This window comes from Carcharhinus amblyrhynchos, chromosome 4, assembly GCF_965287045.1.
Source record: "Carcharhinus amblyrhynchos chromosome 4, sCarAmb.v2.hapA, whole genome shotgun sequence".
Classification (NCBI taxonomy): Eukaryota; Metazoa; Chordata; class Chondrichthyes; order Carcharhiniformes; family Carcharhinidae; genus Carcharhinus; species Carcharhinus amblyrhynchos.
In genome coordinates, this window is record NC_137327.1 from 112,667,429 (window position 1) to 112,688,051 (window position 20,623).

Below are 20,623 nucleotides of genomic sequence, written 5' to 3' on the forward strand. Positions count from 1 at the left end.
CAGAAGGGATTTTGATGACGCATCTAGGGGAAAACAATTTCTCTAATCCTACGTTAGTTGTGGGTAAAACGCTGTAGCAAGAGGAGTGTGGTGAACAGAGGAACTATTTGTCTTTAAAAAATTCATCTCGCTGGTTGATCAAAAGAGAGAGGCAGCTAAGGTTTTAAACATATGCCACAGAAATGGTTTAAAATAGCTACCTTTGGAGACAGTGTAACACATTTTGATAGATAACTAAACTTTTAAGCCTCTGAAAAGCTGATTCTATATATGCACTTCAAAAAAAAACAGGGGACATCTTTTGGCTACCCAAAATAAGGAAGAGAAAGTTTAGAAAGAAAAATCATTCCATATGCGAGATGGTCCAATCATACGTACGAAAGCAGGGGCCAAATGTACAAATGGCCCACTTTGTCTAAGTGCATGTTTTAGTTCACATTACAAGATGGCTGCTGTAATACTATCTGATGCTAAAGGGAATGAATGGTTACAGTGCAGAGGCCTAGTTCCTTTTTCCTTCTTGCTCAAATTCAACTGCCCTTTAGAATTGCTGAACTACATGAAAAACGGCAACTCGTGATCAAGTGCTGGATATTTGCATTGTGGTTTGACTTGTATTGAGGAAGCACAGTTATGGAGACAGACAGAATTATTGGACAACAGGAAAGGAGCAATAAGCTAAGCCTACTTTCAACTCAGGCTGAGAAAATGGCAAGTGGAGGCAGAGGGAAAGGGGCGGTGGGGGAGGGATTCCAATGGATTATGGTCTGGGTTAATTAACTCAGCCTAATTCACATTGTGGGTGAAGAGGGTTATCAGACTTCATGCTGAATGTCAAGGGAAACACGAGCTGGCCAATGGGTTGCAGGAGAATGCCATTGGGGTCTACGTTTTCATTGGCAGCGCCAGCACTGGCCACCACCTGCTGTGCGTGGAAGCTAAGATTGTGACAGGTCATCATTAGTGGCACTATCAGATCCGCTACATAAAAATGGATGAGCTATCCACCCCCACTACTGAAAATCAACGAGGGTGAAATGATGGTGGGCTTGAGCACATAGTGGGCAGATGCTTCCTGCAGTGTTCACAATTTTAAACATCCGTCCACCTCCAATATCCACGTTGATGTTATGACAATGGATGCAGCAATGGAAACAGACCACTGCTGCATCCATTGTCAAGCAGGCCTGCTCTCTTATCCGAAAAGTGGTGTGTAGGAGTGGTTGAGGCGGAGAGAGGAGACAGCGAGGTCATGACCAGAATATTATGCTCACTGTCTCAGGATTCTCTCCAGGATACCACCCACAATGACCTGGAAGTGATTTTATGATGAAGTGGGCAGGGCATCAGGGGCACACACACAACTGCCCTTGCCCCAGTTAATGAACACATGCACACACCCAACTTTCCTCCAGTTAAGGCCCTTAAATAGTCACTTAATGAACACTTAAGGGCCTTTTTCCCATCCAGTCTCGATTTGTAGTCTAGTGGGCAGTTGACTGTTGACAGCTTTGGGAGAGGGGACCACAGCTGAATAGTGTTGGATCTCTGATGGGAAGTACGGAGAGCACACTTCAATCGGAAGCCTTCTTCTGATGGGATACACTCTTCCTTTAAGGTCCAGTAACATCTGGATGTGCCTCTCCACCTCCAACCCATCCCCTGAGATCTTGATTGCTTCCCCCTTCACAGCTCCCCAGGCACACACTAACCTCCCCACCCTGCCACCTGTCCTCTGGTTCCCACTTAGTTCCAGGTAGTACCTGCAGTACCTCTTCTGACCACTGCAGCGCTGTGTCTGGAGGGACAGGCCAGACTTCTGCCAATCAAGACTCATTAGAGTGAAATGGCATCAGTGCTGCTGGAATGAATGGAAACTCTTTGGATAGCAGAGGCTGACCTGAAAATTCAGAGCCATTTTATTTTCTTTTAAAAAATGACTAGCAACCCATTTAGCTCAAGAGCCAATCTGAACTTGGCAAGTTTTGACATAAAAGGAGAGAAAGTTAGATTTAGGATGGCATTAACAAAACCATTGCAAAAATGATATTTACATTGGGGCGAGATTTCACACTACTTTAAACGGAGCAAAGGAATATTGAAGTAAATCGACAAAAGCCCTGGAACAAGTGACGAAGTTCACATATCTTTGGCAGATTTTCAGGGTTGGCAGGAGAAGGATTCATGAAATCTGTAGAATTGAGGGGCCTTAGACCAGGTCTGTCAGAATGAAAACTGTTGTCAAAAAAAAGACTGGACCTGAATCTCAGGAAAAGAATGACGATATGCTACATTCTGCCGTCTATGTAACACATCTCAGACAATAGATACAGACAATAAATGAAGAAACTATCGGTAAGCTGAACGAATGCATTTGAAATCATAGAATTTCCAAGGACAGGAAGAGGCAATTCGGCCCATCGAGCCTCCACCCACAATTCCATCCAGGCCCTATTCCCTCAACCTCCACGCATCTATCCTGCTGATTCTCCCTGACATTGAGGGGCAATTCAGCATGGCCAACCAACCTAGTCCACACATCTTTGGACTGTGGGAGGAAATCGGTGCACCCACAGGAAACCCACACAGACACGAGGAGAACATACAAACTTCACACATTCATCCAAGGCTGAAATTGAACCCAGGTCTTTGGCACCATGAGGCAGCAATGCTAATCACTGTGCCACCCATGTGGATACAGGAAGATGCTCCATTCCATGGGAGATTATTGGAAATGAAGTTACTGTGAAAATTCCTTACTCACCACCCCCTGCTGCCTGTTTGGGTACACAGAGTGTACAAGAGAAAATACAATATTTTGGTCTCATCATCAGAGCAGATGGTAGATAATTGTTGGAAGGAAAGTTCGATGGAGAGAAGCAAATGGATTGAAGAGGTAACGGACTAGATGATTTGACCTACGTGGAATGTGTAAGAGAAGCACAGGATGCACACATATGGAGATCCATGAGTCAACTTTCAGGGAAGAAGATGAACCCCAAGAATTAAAACCATTGCAAAAATGAACATTTACACTGGGACAAGATTTCACACTACTTTAAACAGAGCAAATGAATATTGAAGTAAATCGACAAAATCCCTGGAACAAGTGAACAGCTGGGGTTTGGCTCCATTTTAATGGGAGGCCACATTTATTCCTCATCAGGATCTTTTTGTTTTCCAAGAACATTATCTTCATTTCTTGCAAAATGCAAACACCCTGGTTGTAAATATGTTTAACTGAAGCTATAAATCAATGAGTTACTGGAAAAGCTTATTGTTCATACATTTAATTAACAGCATAGATCTCATGTTTGGTTTAGAATAAATTCTCTGGATGTTATAACTGGAAGTCCTTTTTTTAAAAAAAATACCAAATTATACTTTTACAAGAAATTCCAGTCATCGTTCTTGAGAATTTCAGCCTAATCACCCAATGTTTTGCTTGTGAAATGAAATAGCTGCGTCAGATGCCCACATCATTCTTGCTGATGTTTGTGATCTCAGTGAGGTTGGGGATGATCACGCTAAGGAATGGAACGTTTTGTTTCCCTTGTAACCACTGACTAAGCAAGCAAGAAGCACAACAAGCTTGCACCTCCCCCAAAACACAACTTCAATAGCTCATATCTCCATCCATGCTGTAATGAGAATTGTCTGTCTGCCTCCTCCACCATCTTCAAATTTTCTTCCCTCATCTGAAGGCAACATTCAGCCTTGCTGCAGCTCAGCTAGAGGATGTCAGCCATCTAAACTGGCAGCACTGAGCTGCAGGCCTGGGCAGGCCAGTGAATTGCTGAGCATATCAGAGGCAAGTTTTTATCTAATTTCACAACTCCCGGATAACATGGAGACCTGGAGAGGCATATCTCTCCTTCCAGCCCTGGGGAGGAGAGGTACGTAATAGTCCCATGAACGCTACTTTGGCCCTGTTCACCTAACTTTGCACAAACCAGGGTTGAACATACTTGGTGTGCACAGCTCTGCATTTTACCAATTCATATTCATTTACCCACTGGAGCTCTCAGGACAGGCACCAGGGTCACGTCACTTTAATAAACTGGGTATTCAATTATGACCAAACAGATTTTGATTAAGATTCAGCAGGAAAAGAATTTTTAAAATGCAATTGCTAGCATTCAGTGTCTGATCACACAGATAGAAGGATACCCTCCCCATTCCCCAAACAGACATCTCCTCTCATACTTAATTTCAGAAAATCTATTTTCATCGCAGAATCCCTACAGTGCAGAAGAAGGGCTTTCAGCCCATCGAGTCTGTACCGACAACAATCCCACCTAGGACTTATCCCCATATACCCACATATTTACCCCGATAATCCCTCTAACGTATGCATCCTGGGACACTATGGGGCAATTTAGCATGACCAATGCACCTAACCTGCACATCTTTGGACTGTGGGAGGAAACCCCAAGCAGACAGGGGGAATAATGTGCAAACTTGACCCAAACAGTAAGCAAAGCCGGGAATTGAACACAGGTCCCTGGAGCTGTGAGGCAGCAGTGCTAACCACTGTGTCATCGTGCCAACTCCAAACAATATCTTCCAAATTGGTCAAGTTTCGGTATAAACATTTCACATGTTGGTGCATTATTTTTGCTTGACTTTTAGGTGATCAATCTATTTATTTGGTTAATACCAGCCTGAAAAATAAAACACAGGAAAGAGCACATTCAATGTTCATACCTGTACCTCATTCTTTGCAAAGTGTAACCCACAGTTTTCCCAATGTCTTCATCACATATACCAGCACCTTCTAAAACACATGTTAAAGGATATGTTCTGAATACCACAGACTTGCTGAAGGAGCAAACCTAGCCTTTGTCAAGAAAATCGAAGATAAACCTTGACCAGGATTGTTGGGGTGGAGGGGCTTTCCCAGCACACCACCCAAAAAGTCAGTGGGGAATGCACTGCCCTCAATACTGGCTTCTCCAAGTCATTAATTGGCCACTGAAGGGCCTCAACTGAGGCAAGGGCATGCGGACAGGCCAGCCTCTATCCGTCTCACCACAGCACTGTGGTGAGGTTGGGGTAGGTGACAGGCCAATGTGAAGGCCTTCCAAGAAATTTAACTGGCACACTGCCACTCAAACCCACTGGTGGGGAGCGTAAAATTCTGTCCCTGCTTTTAAATGAAATAACCAAATATTGCAACTAGCACGTAGAAGTTTGTGTTCATCCAGATAATAGTACCTACCAAGCCATCTCTTCAGTACACAAGCTCTTGCCTCCATGAAATGCCATTTCATTGGAAATAAAGACATCTAAGATATAGATTTTTGCCAGTAATCCACAGCCACTGTCCCTCTGTGCTTCACAGTAAGGAAGAAGCACGCTGCTGGATTCAGTTCTTGAACTCAAAGGATGGGACTTTCCAGTCACGTCCACCCCAGGATAAAGAATCCCCACCTGAGATTAATGGATCAGTAATCTACAAAATTGGCTGTTTCACCGGTGACAGTAGCTGTGATAGGCAGAACTGGAATATCTAAGCCAAGATGTGGCGTTTGAAAATGTTGTAAACAATTAGGCTTGGGTCACTGAAATAGGCCTTCCAGGTTCTGTGCTGTGAATTAAATAAATAGTCAGGGCAGGACCGGTCTCCATGTTGCTGGCCTCTCTCTGTGCCCCTTTGAGAAGGTTGGGACCAAGTAAATTCTATGCATGTCTTAACACTGTTACTGTCCACTTTTCTCAAACAGCAACAGTCTCCAAGCTTGCCTTTTGACTCCTGCATGAAGCGGTGACACTCTGCAATGTTGTAGTTCAGTGGAGTAGGGTGGAAGGCAGAAAGAGAAAAGAATTAAAGAACAGAAGAGTGAATGATCAGGAAAGGGGAGGGGAGGTGGACAGAGAAAGACTGGGCAGGGCGTAAGAGAGTTCTAGGGAATAAGGGCAGGGAAGGGTTGGCTGATCAGCATTGTTTTTTTCCCTCAGTATTGAGGACAGAGGTCAGGTTCCCTTTTCTTCAGTCAGGGAGAGGATGGGCCAACATTTGTCAGAGAGAGAGAGAGAGAGAGAGAGCTTAATTTGGCCGGGCCTGTTTCCCTCTCCAGCTGAGGGAGGTTAGCTTCTTGGGGGTTGGGGGCAGTAGTGGAGTCCAGGTTTCTTCTCTGTTACAGGCTGGAGATGAGGGGGAATGGGTGGTGTAAGGAGACAATACGGTCACCCTGTAATCCTTTTGGCAGGGCTGGGTGGAGGAGGGAGGCATGCAGTGTCATCAACAGTGGCTCAGTTAGTAGCAATCTCTCCTTAGAGTCTGGCAGTTGTGCCTTCGAGTGTCACACCAGAGACTTCAAAACATAAACTTAGGCTGACCCTCCAGGATACTACTGAAAGGCTGCTACACTGAAAAAACTGCCATTTTTCAGAGGCGACAGTGAACTCAGAGCTCATTTGCCTTCTCGAGCGGTCAGAGAAAGGTTCCAAGGTACTATTGCAAAGAAGAGGAGAATTGATCAGGTCAATATTTATTCCCTCAGTAAACATCATAAAAACAGAATTAGTTGGTCATTTTTTAGACTGTCTGTGGTATCTTACTGTTGCTAAGTTTCCGACAACAATAATTACACTTCATTAGCTGTAAAGCACTCCAATATATCATGAAGGGCTCTGTACAAACACAAATCTCTCTCCTTCATGGCACTTTTGCAGAGAATAGATTTTCATCTGACTGAGTGGAGATGTCAGTTGACAGCTCCTTCCCTCTGTTGCGCCATCTGGGTGTGGTGACTCTAAAGGGGCTGACCTCATTCTCACTAGGAGAAAATTCAGCCTGGATTTATTTGGTGGGGGTTGTGGTCACTCCAGTAGAGGGTGGGAAAGGAAATCAGTTTCTCGGCAGCGGAGAAACGATCCTTCCAAATGAATAAGCTTTGGCACTGACAGCAGCTTGCATTTCTGTCAGGGAGGTTTGAAGGAATGCACAAGATGCCAGAGAGAGTCAGATAGTGACAGTTTGGTGGTGGTGTGAATGTGTGTGCATCTGCGCCGTTTGTCAGCAAGGCTAGGGGGCGACAGGGCAGCAGTACTTGGTGTGTGATAGGATACGGGCAGCAGAACTTTGGGTGAGTGGAAGTTCATCAAGTCACAGGATGGGGAAGCTAGCCAAGAAAGTCATTCAAATGGCTGAGTCTGCAAGTCACAGAGGCATAGATGAGGGCTCCAACTACAGAGATGCGAATTAGGGGTGAGGATGTCAGAGCAATAGTAGAAGGCAGACTATGAGATGGACATTACAAGGTCAGAAGCTGAGCTCTAGGTCACACAGGACACTGAGGTTACGAATAGTCTGTGTGAACATTTAACAGTGGCTGGGTGGGGACGAAATGGATTTGTAGCAAGCACCAAGGATAATGGCTTTGGTCTTTCCAATGTTTGACTGGAGTAAATTATGGCTTTAACAAGACTGGCCGTCAGCCAAATAAGTTGACAACACGAGGCAGTGGTGGTGTTGAGAAAGAACATAAAGCTGGCAGTCGTGCATTGAACCCATCTGCCCAATTTTATGGCTCTGGGTTTTCAATGAGTTAATACCTTTCCCTATGTCATTGGAATGCAACATGAATATGAGGAAGAGAGTGGGCCAAAGGATGGATTTGTACAGCGCTTCTAAGATAACGGGACTAGGTGGGAGGGGTTGGTGAGCAGTAGTGGACAAATCAATTGCTGGACCATTTTCAAGAGTTTACAGGGAAGGTAGGCCTGGACTAAGAAGGGAGAAGACAACTAAGGACGTTCAAGCAAGCGGAGAGTGAGAAGGGGCAACAATTTGCAAGGGCAGAGGAGCTGAGTAGCATTTTTTTTGAAAAGGGGTAATGACAGAGTTTTTGACAGAGGCTGAGAGCGCAGGAAATCATTTCAACTGTCAGCTAGCATGGGCCAGGGAAGGAAGTTATGTGGTCAGCAGTTTAGTGGGAATGGAATCAAGGGAGGAGGAAATAAGTCTCAACTCTTAAGGGGGTGGAGTTGGAGTTAGGAGGGGAGAACTTGGATGGGAAAGCCGAGGGGAAGGTTTGGTAAAGGAACACAAGGCCAGTATTAGTGGTGTGATTGAAGGCAGCAGACAACTGAATGGATGGTCTCAACCTTGAATGGCAAAATGAACTCCTTGCACTTATTTGCTGCATAGTGGTTAGCTGTGCAGCCTCTCAGCGCCAGAGACCCGGGTTTGATTCCAGCCTTAGGTGACTATCTGTGTGGAGTTTGCACATTCTCCCTGTGTCTGCGTGGGTTTCCTCTGGGTGCTCTGGTTTCCTTCCACACTCCAATTGCTAAATTGCCCGTGTCCCAAGATGTGTACAATAGTGGGATTAGCCATGGGAAATGTGTGGGGATATAGGGATAAGGCCAGGAAGAGAGGGTAGACCTGGGTAAGATCATCTGTCACAGATTCATAGACCAAATGGCCTCCTCCTGCATTATAGTGATTCTATGACAAAAACAAATTACTGCGGATACTGGAATCTGAAACCAAAAGAGAAACGGAAACCAAGGTCTGGCAGATCTGTAAGGAGAAAAAAGAACTCTCGTTTCGAGTCCAGACGACCCTTTGTCAAAGTGATTCTATGATTCTATACTGATGCACATGAAGATCTGGAGGGAAGGAGAAGGGGGTCCAAGGAGATGGAAAACAACAGAGTTTTAAGCATCATCCTTGCCAACATGATCCTAGCACAGTGAGTAGCTTGGGCCGAGAAGAATGTGTCCAGATAGAAGTTATTTAGATACAGCCAAATCTGGAATGTAACCACGTTAGTCTGGACAATAGAAGAAGAGGGAGAGAAGATAAGGGGTCACACTTGACTATATTTATTAACCTGCCAGCTCATACTGTGAAGGTTCACATGTTAGTCAAGTCCACCTTGGCAAGATACCAAAAGGCAATTACCACCTATGGAACCACCGCCTTTTAAGGGCATAGGGAGGAAGGCGAGAGCTTCGTCATGAAGCTTATTTGATTCTCTTATTTGCATGTCAGAGGAACAGTAAATACTGAAAGCAAATTAAGTTGTTGTTGTCTAGCATTTTATACACATTTGAAAAAAGAGCCTCAACTGCACTGGGAGCTGACATCAGGGAGGTATTTCGTGGAAGCAATTTGTTGCACAATCAAAATCAGAATACTGCTGTGTCCCGTCCAGGTTTGGACTCCTCCTGCCATCGATTAGGTTCTGCCAGCAACGAGCACCTTTCCTACAGCAGTCGACACACTCCTACTCTCAGTAAGCAACAAACAGCCAACACCTTAATCTGCAAATAGACCAGCTTGAATCCACCCACTGCTCATGACTCCTTTTAACCAGACTAGGTCAACAGATATAAAAACATAGTTCCTTTCCATCACGTTCCGGGCAATGACTGCCTACACTGTACATGTCCCACTGATATCTTCTGAAGTAGGATTTTCATTGCCCTACATTACATCGTCACTTAACCAGCTTGGTAAATACAAATACCAAATTAGAAAGGTGCTTCCCAGAGCCTGAGGACATGCTGAGTTAAACCAAGCCTCTGACATTCACCCAAAATGGTAAGGAGCTGGATGGGTGGGTGGAAGAGTGCAGGAAGGTTGGGGGAATGGGAGGGATAGGGGAAATGGGCTGTGGACGAGGCAAGGGGATATGGTAGACATGGGTTGGAGGAGGCAGGGGTGTGGAGGAGACGGGATGTGAAGGAGGCAGGAGGATAAAGGAGGCAGCAGGATAGAGGAGGCAGGGTGTGGAGGAGGCAGGGGGATGAAAGGAGGTGGGGGAGGGAGGGTGAGAACACACCTGTCTTTGGAAACAAGTTTGACATTTAAATACCTGGTACAACTGACAGTGCCTGAGCTGAAACACAGAACAATAGAGCAGCACAGTCAGTCAGTCATTTGGAGGCGGGGAGGGGAGGGCTGAGGGGGAAGAGGGGGAGGGGAAGGCAATTTAAAAACTGGTCAAAACAATTGGAGAACTTTACATCGACACTGAACAAAGCACCAAGTTCAACACCCCCTCTCCATTTCAACGCAGTGAAACTATTGGAAGTAATAAAAGCACCTGACAGGCTTCACTCGATCGCACTGAACACAGTCACCTGGCTCTAGCCTCCCCTCCCCTCCTCCAACCCGAGCACACCAGGCAGCTGCAGCACAATGGTGGTTTAATAGTTAACAAGAAAGATTACTAGGACATAGCCTGCTCAGCACCAACCAGTGCAAGCACACCACGAGCAAAGTTTCCACAGGCACGTCAATGACAGCCAAAGCGCCAAAACCAGATATCGCGCGTACCCTCTCATCGCGTGGAGCTTTGAGAAGAAACAGGCAGCCTCGAGGGATCAGTCAGTCAGTTACCTTAAGAAGCAGTATGTCCCAGGCTGCTGTTTGTACCCATCTATCTGTTTATCCAGGCAGGTAAAACTCCCGTCAAACATGCACCTGTGAAACAGCAGAACGAGGAGACGTGAAACTCTACTCCGTGCCCGTCTCTCAACACGCAACTGGGAAATAAGGCAGTTCCTCCTTCGGAAAGACCTATTTTCCTTCTCGCCTCAAAAAAGTTTCTTTTGGTTCGTTGGTTCCCGACAGCAATGGCTGAATGAGAAAAGGAGAACTACAACTCCAACTGCCGCTGCCTAGTCTTTCACTATGACTCACAGACACAAAAAAAACACGCAAGGCAGCCGGCCGGTTCTGGATGAGGCACGCCTACACACTGAACGCACCCAATGACTGCCCTTGGCTTCCTATGCAAATTCCGATAGGTGAGAGGGCACGGCCTTCTTGTTTGGTGCACACACACACATACACACAGCAACTGGGACCAAGCTGAAATGAAAAGTGCCTAAAACACACCTGAACTTCAGACCCAGCAGGAGGCAAAGACAATGTGGGAAAGTGATACTGAGACCCGCTCAGTGAATGTAGTCTCTCAATGGATTGGACCGCTTAAAAAGCTGATATGAAAAGAAAGGTTTGCTCAACACTCCACGCCCTCCTACCCACACCCAAGTTCTGACGAAATTGGAGGCATTTCTTTTAAAAAAAAACATTTAAAAGGAGTGGCTCCTGTCAGACTAAAATATGACAATAGGACCATCCTCTTAAAGGGGCGGTGCATTCTGAGGGGTACTGAGTCACCTTTGTTAAATAGGAGGCTGCGCAGCTGCAATTTTAATGAATACATTACCACACAATCATACCCATCACCAGGAATTTTGTAAATAAAAATATCCCAAGTGGGCACCAAAAGTACCGTCAAATGTGTAGCAGCGGAGTATTGGGGATTATGTAATTACTTTACCATGTGGCATTGCTGCACTTGAAAGCCCAATTTCTGAGGTGGCCCTTATGTGCCGACATTAATCCTTTAACAATAAGATCCAAGATATAGGAGCAGAATTAGGCCATTCAGCCCATTGAGTCTGCTCTGGCATTCAATCATGGCTGATAAGTTTGTCAACCCCATTCTTCCACCTCTTTCCCATGACCTTTGATCCACTCACCAATTAAGTACCTATCAACCTCTGTCTTAAATATACTCAATGACCTAGCGTCCAGAATCTTTTGTGCCAATGAATTCCACAGATTCACCACCCTCACCTTGCTTCATCCCTTTAGTCTGAGGCTGTGCCCTTGGATTCTAGTTGTGCCTTCTCATGGAAGCATCTTTCCAACATCCACTCCATCCAGGCCTTTCAGAGGCAACCCTGCCCTGCTATGGTATCACTATCACTTTAACCCCTTTGGATTTGAAGCTTTTCATTTCCAGTACGGTATGAACTATTCATCCAAGTCACTCAAAGTTGCCCGTTCAGTTTTCAGATTTACCCAAACTGGTCACAATTTTGTGCAGTGAGGTGGCCTCAGGAGAAAGTAGTTTGGGATTAAGGAAATATCTCATCGAACTCCCTTTCCATTGTCCGACACACTGGCTGGAATTTTACCGGTAGGCCCATCCCTATTCTGAGGGTAAACAAGACTTGGAGAACGGAATTCTCCATTGGCCTCAGGCAGGATCATATAAACCTCAGGCAGACATGCCAGTAAAATTTCGCCCACTGTTTAAAATATGATTGCTGAGAAACAGTGCAGGATGAACAAATGCCAGAGATAGATGACCTGCATTGTTCGAGAAGAACAATCCCTTGCCAAACACTAACACAAGCTGCAGGCAGTTGCCACATTTGATGACCTTTGTTTGCTTAGCACTGCTAACAGATTGCTGAGGATATCATATTTGTAATATTAAGTGCAAGTGAAACATTTTTTGATATTACTGACCAAAAACTGATCTGAAGGCACCGATGTCAGACTCCTATTTATTGACTATAGTTCAGCTTTCAACACCATTATTCCTATGAGAAGCATCTCCAAACTCTGTGCCTCGGCACCTCCTCCTGCGACTGGATCCTAACTCACAAACCACACAGTAAGGACAGGCAACAACATCTCCTCCAGTTATCCTCAACACTAGTACCCCACAAGGCTGGGTTCTCAGTCCCCCCCACACTACTCCTATGTACAATTATGACTGTGTGACCAAATTCCCCTGCAACTCGATCTTCAAGTTTGCTGATGACACCACCGTAGTGGGTCCTATTTCAAATAATGATGAGACAAAATACAGGAATGAGAGAGAGAATCTGATGAACTGCTGCAGCGACAATAATCTCTCCCTCAATGTCAACAAAATGAAGGAGATCGTCATCGACTTCAGGAAGCATTGAGGAGAACAGGCTCCTGTCTACATCAATGGGGACAAAGCAGAAAGGGTCGAGAGCTTCAAGTTTTTAGCTGTCCAGATCACCAACAACCTGTCCTGGTCCCCCCATGCCGACACTATAGTCAAGAAAGCTCACCAACGCCTCTACTCTCTCAGAAGACTGAGGAAATTTGGCATGTCAGCTACATCTCTCACCAACTTTTACAGATGCACCACAGAAAGCATTCCTTCTGGCTGTCACAGGCTCTTGCTCTGCCCAAGTCTGTAAGAAACTACAAAGGGTCGTAAATGTAGCCCAATCCATCATGCAAACGAGCCTCCCATCCACTGACTCTGTCTACGCTTCCCGCTGCATTGGCAAAGCAGCCAGCATAATTAAGGACCCCACGTACCCCAGACATTCTCTCTTCCACCTTTTTCCCGTCAAAGTTTGCGGTCACGTACCAACTGACTCAAGAACAGCTTATTCCCTGCTGTCATCAGACTTCTGAATGGACTTACCTTGCACTAAGTTGAACTTTCTCTATACCCTAGCTATAACTGTAACACTACATTCTGCACTCTCCCATTTCCTTCTCTATAAACAGTATGCTATGTCTGTACAGCATGCAAGAAACAACACTTTTCACTGTATGCTAATACATGTGACAATAATAAATCCAATCAAAATGAACCAGCCATATAAATACTGTGGATACATGGACAGGTCAGAGGTTGAGGATTTTGCCGCAAGTAACTCATCCACTGACTCTCCAAAGCCTGTCCACCATCTACAGGATGAAAGTCAGAAGTGTGATGGAATATTCTCCACAGGCCTGGGTGAGTGCACCTCCAACAACACTCAAGAAGCTCAACACCTTTAGAATCTTCTAGAATGGTGATGGTGAAGGCGAACTCGTTGGGGTCTTTTAAGAGACTTCTGGATGAGTACATGGGATTTAATGGGATTGAGGGTTATAGGTAGGCCTAGTAGGTAGGGATATGATCAGCGCAACTTGTGGGCCGAAGGGCCTGTTTGTGCTGTGGTTTTCTATGTTCTAATCAAGCAGCCTGCTTAATCGCCAACTCATCCACCACTTTAAACATTCACTCCTTCCAGCGCAGTGGCAACAGCGTTTAGTTATTATTGTCACAAGTAGGCTTACATTAACGCTGCAGTGAAGTTAGTGTGAAAATTCCTCATTGCCACACGCCGATGCCTGTTCAGGTACACAGGGTCAGTGCCTGGTCTTAAAACTATTTGCAGTGCAAAGTGGAGCAAATAGCTGGAGGCTGTTGGGCTGGTGGCTGGACTTTCAACAGTCACTGTTCAACTTCAAAGTAAAATTTATCTATTAGTCACAAGTAAGGCTTACATTAATACTGCAATGAAGTTACTGTGAAAATCCTCTAGCTGCCACTCTCCGGCACCTGTTCGGGTCAAAGCACCTAACCAGCACGTCTTTCAGGCTGTGGGAAGAAACCGGAGCACCCAAAGAAAATCCACACAAACACAGGGAGAATGTGCAAACTCCACACAGACAGTGACCCAAGCCAGGAATCGATCCCGGGTCCCTGGCGCTGTGAGGCAGCAGTGCTAACCACTGTGCCACCATGCTGCCCACTTTACTGTTCTAACCACTGGAAACCTGCCAGTAAAAGATGATGGTGCTAATTTGGGTCAGCCTTTTCATAACTGCACGGATTACAATGACGAATACAAGCTTGTTCCCACAGCCACCACCCCCACCACAAGCAATAAACAAGCCTTGGAAAGAATTGCCCGGTATTGTGATATGCCTCTTAAAAATTACAAGGTCTTTTTCAAACATTGTGCAATGCCAATGTCATAAAACAGTGAGTCAAGTCTTTCTCTCTGTTAATTCCATTCTCGTCAAGCTCCAGTTACATCTGGACCACACTGCATGTAGTATTGGGCATCACACCTCAGGATTGGCCTGGGAGGGAATGCTGTATGGATTCACCGGACTGATACTAAAGCTAAAAGGGATGAATTGAGAAAAAGTTGCATAGACCAGGCTTGTGTGCGCATCAGTTTATAGGATTAAAGCATGATCTAAAGGTGGATTTGGAAATCTGGACTCGCTAAAAAAGGTCACCAAGACAAAAGGCCGAATTCTTCCATTTTGAGGTGAAGTGCTCACAGAGGCGGTGGGAGTGTTTCCCACTGGTGATAGAAGGATCTCAGATGTAAATCATCCCAACTGAAAGATGCTGACAAGCTCATTTCGAGCAACTCGGCAGCCAGCTCCAGTGTCCTGAGATAGGCCGCCCTCTTTAAAGGATGGCCTGGTGTCTGCACTCAGAGTTAGCACCCCACACTCCCAGGCACTGACCAGAGGAGAACCATCAACCTCCACCAAAGGGGGACATCCTTCCCCCCTCTTCCACACCATGACAGTGGCTCGAGCCACCAACACATGCACCCCACTCCCCCCCAGCTTCCTTCCCTCACAGATACTGCTCTCAGCAACCCTCCCGCTCAGACACCCCATTCAAGCCCCTTCCCCGCTTAGACACCTACTTAGCCGCCCTTCAAGCCACATGCCTTGGCAGTGCTCACAGTGTATACCGTCTCCCAGTTCCTTGGCAGTGACACCATGGCTTGGTATCTTAAGTTGCGGGGGGGGGGGGGGGGGGGGGGGGGGGTGGTTCAAGGATATTGGTCCAGTGGTCATTTGCCCTTCTGCTGCTGTCAGTTTGCAGAGGGAGGGTTGGGTATGCTCAGATTGGGGATTGACTTCACCACTCTCTCTAGTGTGGGGGCATCATGGCTGCACTGGACCTTGTAGACCTATCAGATCTGATGATCATCCCTGGCATGGTGATTTCAGGTAATCCTGCGATCAAAATGCATTCCTGCCTGTTACCAGTGAAAATTCTGAGGTGACCTGATCACTTTAACCTCCACATTCCCTGGTTATCTGGCAGGTTTTTGAGGTTAGGGCAAATCATCGCAGCACTTCATTCTGCAGCAGAGATTTTCCTGGTGAGGGTGTTTCAAATTTGCCCCTGTGTATGCACTCAGCTTTGATTTGTGGTCTCAGAGGCTTCCTGGTAAGCTGAAATCTTCAAGATCCTCTCCACTGTACTTGAAGCCTTTGATCTGTAACAAGTTCAACCTGCAGTGCCTTGAAAAAGATTCCATCGACAGCTCTATGGATATCTATCACCCTCCATCACCTGTGTTTATATTCATTTCCCTTCACGTCTGGATGAATCTCAAGTACGATGGTAGTCATGATGTGGAGGTGTGGTGAGACTTCTTACTGAATCTCAAGTACCCCATTGATCCTGACCACACTGTTGACAGTGTCTGAGCCTGATTGACAGCCTGTGACTTTTTTCAAAATGGTTGTGGTTTGCAAAAGAGGAAGTGAGCCCACCCAACCCCCAGGACCCCTGAGGTCCCCTTCCTGGCAGCAGCAGAGGGACAGAACTGCAAACAGATCTATGATTTGAGTAGTAGGTGAGAGGATGCCCTTCTTATCCGAGGGATTGGTGTGGCTTCTCTGGAGCCTCGAGGTCCAGCAGCCACGTTCCCACTTACGGGTAGTATGTGTAAAGCCTGCCCAATGCCGTTTATAAAACCATACTGCCTCTCATTTACAACGTAAACTATTCTCCTGTAAAATACATTATTTCACAGACAGTCACATGAATAGCAAAACAAAAAAAAAATCCACATACAGCATGCCTGGCATTCAGACTCAACATAGGAAACCTTGAAGGGGAACTCACCCATGCCCCCACTGGTGGGCGGGTGAGGACAGAAAATTCTGCAGGAGGCCCAAAAATCTAATGCATGTTGGATCTTTCAATGCTGCATCTCATGGCAGATTGGGAATCCAGCTCAGGCCAGACTCAGGCATCCTGCTAATGGGTTCAGGTAAAGGCCTGACTGAAATCCTCCACCTCTATGCCCAACCGTCTGCAACACCTGTGTGAAAACACACTGCTCTAGAAAGCATCTGGACTAATGGGGTGGGCAGAAGTTGGGATTTACCTGGAGACGGCCAGGGGCTGCCTTCAGAATTCAAGGTGGAGGCTGCCAATGACACTGGACCCTGGAACACCACAGCACCGAGTGGGGGGGGCTTCTATCAATTGGACCTTCCAGTTTCAGCGCTTTGAGATCCATCTTCCAGCCTCAGCATGTTTCTTGAAGTCCATCTTCTCTTTTCTTTCTTTATGGTGGGCCACTGACATTGGGCACCTTTTAAACATGGCACCAGAATACAGCAACATGACACATACCATTAAGCTGCCCCACCACAGAAAAACACCTGGATGCTAAATTATGTCAGCCTTTGCAGTGGGAAACAGTCCCTGTCCCCATCACAAAATTCTGCCCTTGGTTTATGTTGCACTGTCCTGGTACCGCTCCTAATTGCTTGATGAGGTGCAAGCTAATGCAATGCACCACTGAACAGATGGACATGGGGCCTTGGGCTCAATTCCCCAGACAATGACTTCTGATTTTAATCTCCCCATAGTGAGCAGTTACAAGTGAAGTCAAGCACCATCCCACAGGATGAGGAACAGAAGGTCCCTGTAGAATTTACACATCTATTAAGTGGTTCTATTTTGTTGGGGCCTGATCACTTACTGCTGTGAAACGTAGGCAGCCACTAAATTGTTCTCTTTTCCTGAAAAGTGTGAATCCTTGCTCGTTCAACACCCAAAAGCAGGGAGTCGAGGATTGGATATCTGGTGCAATGAGGTAACCAAGGACCACAGAGATTAAGGAGATGGTTACATTTCATGAGGTTCTCAGTGATCACACGTTAAAAATACTTAATGAGCTGTGAAGCACTTTGAGACATCCCATAGGTCTTGACTAACAGAATATAAGGAGGTAATTTTAACATAACCCATCCACAAAAGGCTGATGGGATTGGATCAACACCATTAGACTGGCCAGCTGTCTATTTCCATTCCATTGGATTAAAATTACTCCACAATCTTTTTCATGTTACTGTCCTAGAGTTTGGACAGTTTCATTTCTTCACCAAAAAAAAACGGCAACCACACTAAAGCTGATCTTTCTATAAATCTATAGCTATTCCATTAACCCTCTATTTGGAGAGCCAGACAAGAAGAGAGACGAGCGTCAATAGTACTTCAGAATTGGTTGAATTTTATTGTCTATGAACCTGAAGAAAGAAATCCCAGATCCTTCATTTTTTATATAATTTACCTTTCAACTAATGTACGTTTTGCCAGAGCTGCCAATCTTTCTGGGTCCATTGGCCCAGCACACTATCATTTTAGATTTTGTTTCTGCAAAAGCAAGAGACTCTTCTTTCATAGAAAGGTTTACATTCCTGAGAGATCAGATTGAACCCAACAGGTGAGGCAGAGGTTCAACAGCTCAAAATGCCTCCGTCAAATAAACAAAGAAATGAAATCCATGGGCTACCAAGGCCCAAAGCAGGCCCTTAAAAGCATTTGTTTGACACCCTCCGATTCCCTCAAATTTGGAGAAGCAGGGGAGGTGTTTCCAGGCATGATCATACCGGCTATTCATGCCACGTCCCTGCTGCAGTGAGGTTGGAGAATTTAGCAGTCAGCCAAATTTCCGTTCACTGCAGCGGGATGGGAAAATCCTGCCTGCATGAACGGTTATAAAATTCTGGCCTTCAAGTCAAACAATTTGTCCCTTAGCTTGGGATGGGGGAGGAGGGAATCCTGTCACGCGATTCTATACTCTCCCTGCCTCAGAACCTGCCTTAAACTTCTGCACTTGAGATTACACAACTATTCCAGTTTGCTCACTTCCTCGGAATCAATCTAGTTTACATAAAAGGCTCACTTCCCGTACAGGCAAAATGCCATTCTTACACAAGATCTTTTATTCAGACATGACTTAGCAGATTAAAAAGTATCGCACTGTTTAATGGAAGGGCAACTTGAGTTTACACAGGCAGAAACAGCATAGGAGACTATTCACAGAATTCTGTCAGGCTTTTTGCATGTGCTTTCTAAACAAATCATGCTAACTTCTCAGTAGGCAACCTTAAACACTGGAAAGTGGCAGTGATTGTCAAACATCAACTGGATTTCATTTATGTAGCATCTTTCACAACCACATAACATCCCCAAATATGTGGCAGCCAAGGAAGCAATGAAATGTAGTCGCCGTTGCAATGTGTCTAGCAGTTTTTGCACAGCAATATCCCACAACAGCAATGCTACAAGTGGCTAGATCATTGTGATCAGCCTTGGAGAGGGTCCACAGGAGCTTCACAAGAGTGACCCCTGGAATGAAGAGCTTGTCGTACGAGGAACGGTTGAGGACTCTAGGTCTGTACTCGTAGCGTTTAGAAGGATTTTGGGGGGTGGGGGGCGGGGGGGGGGGATCCTATTGAAATTTACAGGATACTACGAGGCCTGGATAGGGTGGACGTGGAGAGGATATTTCCACTAGTAGGAAAAACTAGAACCAAAAGAGCACAACCTCAGGCTAAAGAGACAATCCTTTAAAACAGAGGAGAATTTTTTTCAGCCAGAAAGTGGTGAATCTGTGGAACTCTTTGCCGTAGAAGGCTGTAGAGGCCAGGGTCATTGAATGTCTTTAAGACAGAGATAGATAGATTCTTGATTAATAAAGGGAATCAGGAGTTTGAGGAAAGGGCAAGAGAATGGAGGTAAGAAAAATACCAGCCATGATTGAATGGTGGAGCAGACTCAATGGGCCGAGTGGCCTAATTCTGCTCCAATGTCTTATGGTTTTATCATCTGTTTTTAACATTGTTGGTTGAAACAGAGCATCAAGGAGAATGACTCTGTTCTTCTTTGAACAGCGTGAGGGCATCCCTGAGGGCTCACTAAGAGAGCAGGAGAATTGGTTTAATGTGGCATCTAAGAGATAGCACCTCCCTCAACACTGCATTGAACTGTTAGCCTAGATTATGTGGTCATGTCTCCAGAGCGCATATAAAAAGGAACTTTTTGTTGGAGTAAGATACGAAAAGGTGAGGAAACAAGCAGTGGCCTGCTGAGTATTGGGGATCAGATTTGGAGAGTGAGAGACCAAATCGCAGATATGAAACAGAACAAATCACTGGTACAACTTTTGGACCAATCCACACAAAATGCCCAGGGAACACTCCAAGGCCAAATTTGAAAGGAGCAGGCATTGAATGGCTTCTGGTGCTGGGATCAAAACTTCTCCTACCATTCTCTAACCTTCAAGTCACAGCCTCCTGTGTTGTGAACTTCACTGGCTGTGTAAATGCAAGTTGCCCTTGCATTTAGCAGTGTGACACTTTGTTAACTACTGAGTGATATCCAAATAAAAGATCTTGTGTAAGAATAGCATTTTGGCTGTGCAGGGAAGTGAGCCTTTTGTGTAAACTAGATTGCTTGTTAACATTCCTCAACAGAAATGTCACTATTACACGAGTGGAGACCAATGGTAGTTTTCAGTTGCTCCAGTGGCTTTGGCCTTCTGGGAGAAATCACCAGTTAACGGCATGAATAGATGCACAGGCTTGTTATTATTGCACTCTTACACAAAATTATCCACTTTCAACTAGAATGTTGTCCTAGTATCAGCTTGCAACAGTGAAAGAAAAGATTCTTGCTTTTGCAGAAACAAAATCTAAAATGATAGTGTGCAGGACCAGTGGGCCCAGAAAGATTGGCAGCTTTGGCAACAGACACATATCGCAGCATTAGTTTAAAAGGTAAATTATATATTAAAAAAAAGGAGGGATCTGGGATTTCTTTCTTCATATTCATAGTCAATAAAAAGCAGGTCTCAAATACTTGCAAACAGTACTAACAGTAAACGTGCTACTACTGTTTCTCTGATGACAATGAAGCTAAACGGGGGAAGAGCGTGAAGAAAAATCAAATTGTTTCAGTGTCGCTGAATTCCTTTCAGTCCC

General features: G+C 45.4%; 1 protein-coding gene across 4 annotated transcripts in view; it reads right to left on the bottom strand.

Annotated features, from left to right (window-relative positions):
- Positions 1-20,623, bottom strand: part of elf1 (E74-like ETS transcription factor 1) — a 264,760-nt gene that overhangs the window by 166,977 nt on the left and 77,160 nt on the right. For 2 of the 4 annotated variants that reach the window (XM_080187729.1, XM_080187726.1), the window contains exon 1: positions 10,358-10,658. The exons of 1 other annotated variant lie outside the window; for it this stretch is intronic. The gene's annotated coding sequence lies outside the window, so the exon portion shown is untranslated. Of the gene's footprint in view, positions 1-10,357; positions 10,659-10,858; positions 10,929-20,623 lie in introns of those variants that run through there. One more of the 4 variants, XM_080187727.1, reaches the window with a different exon arrangement.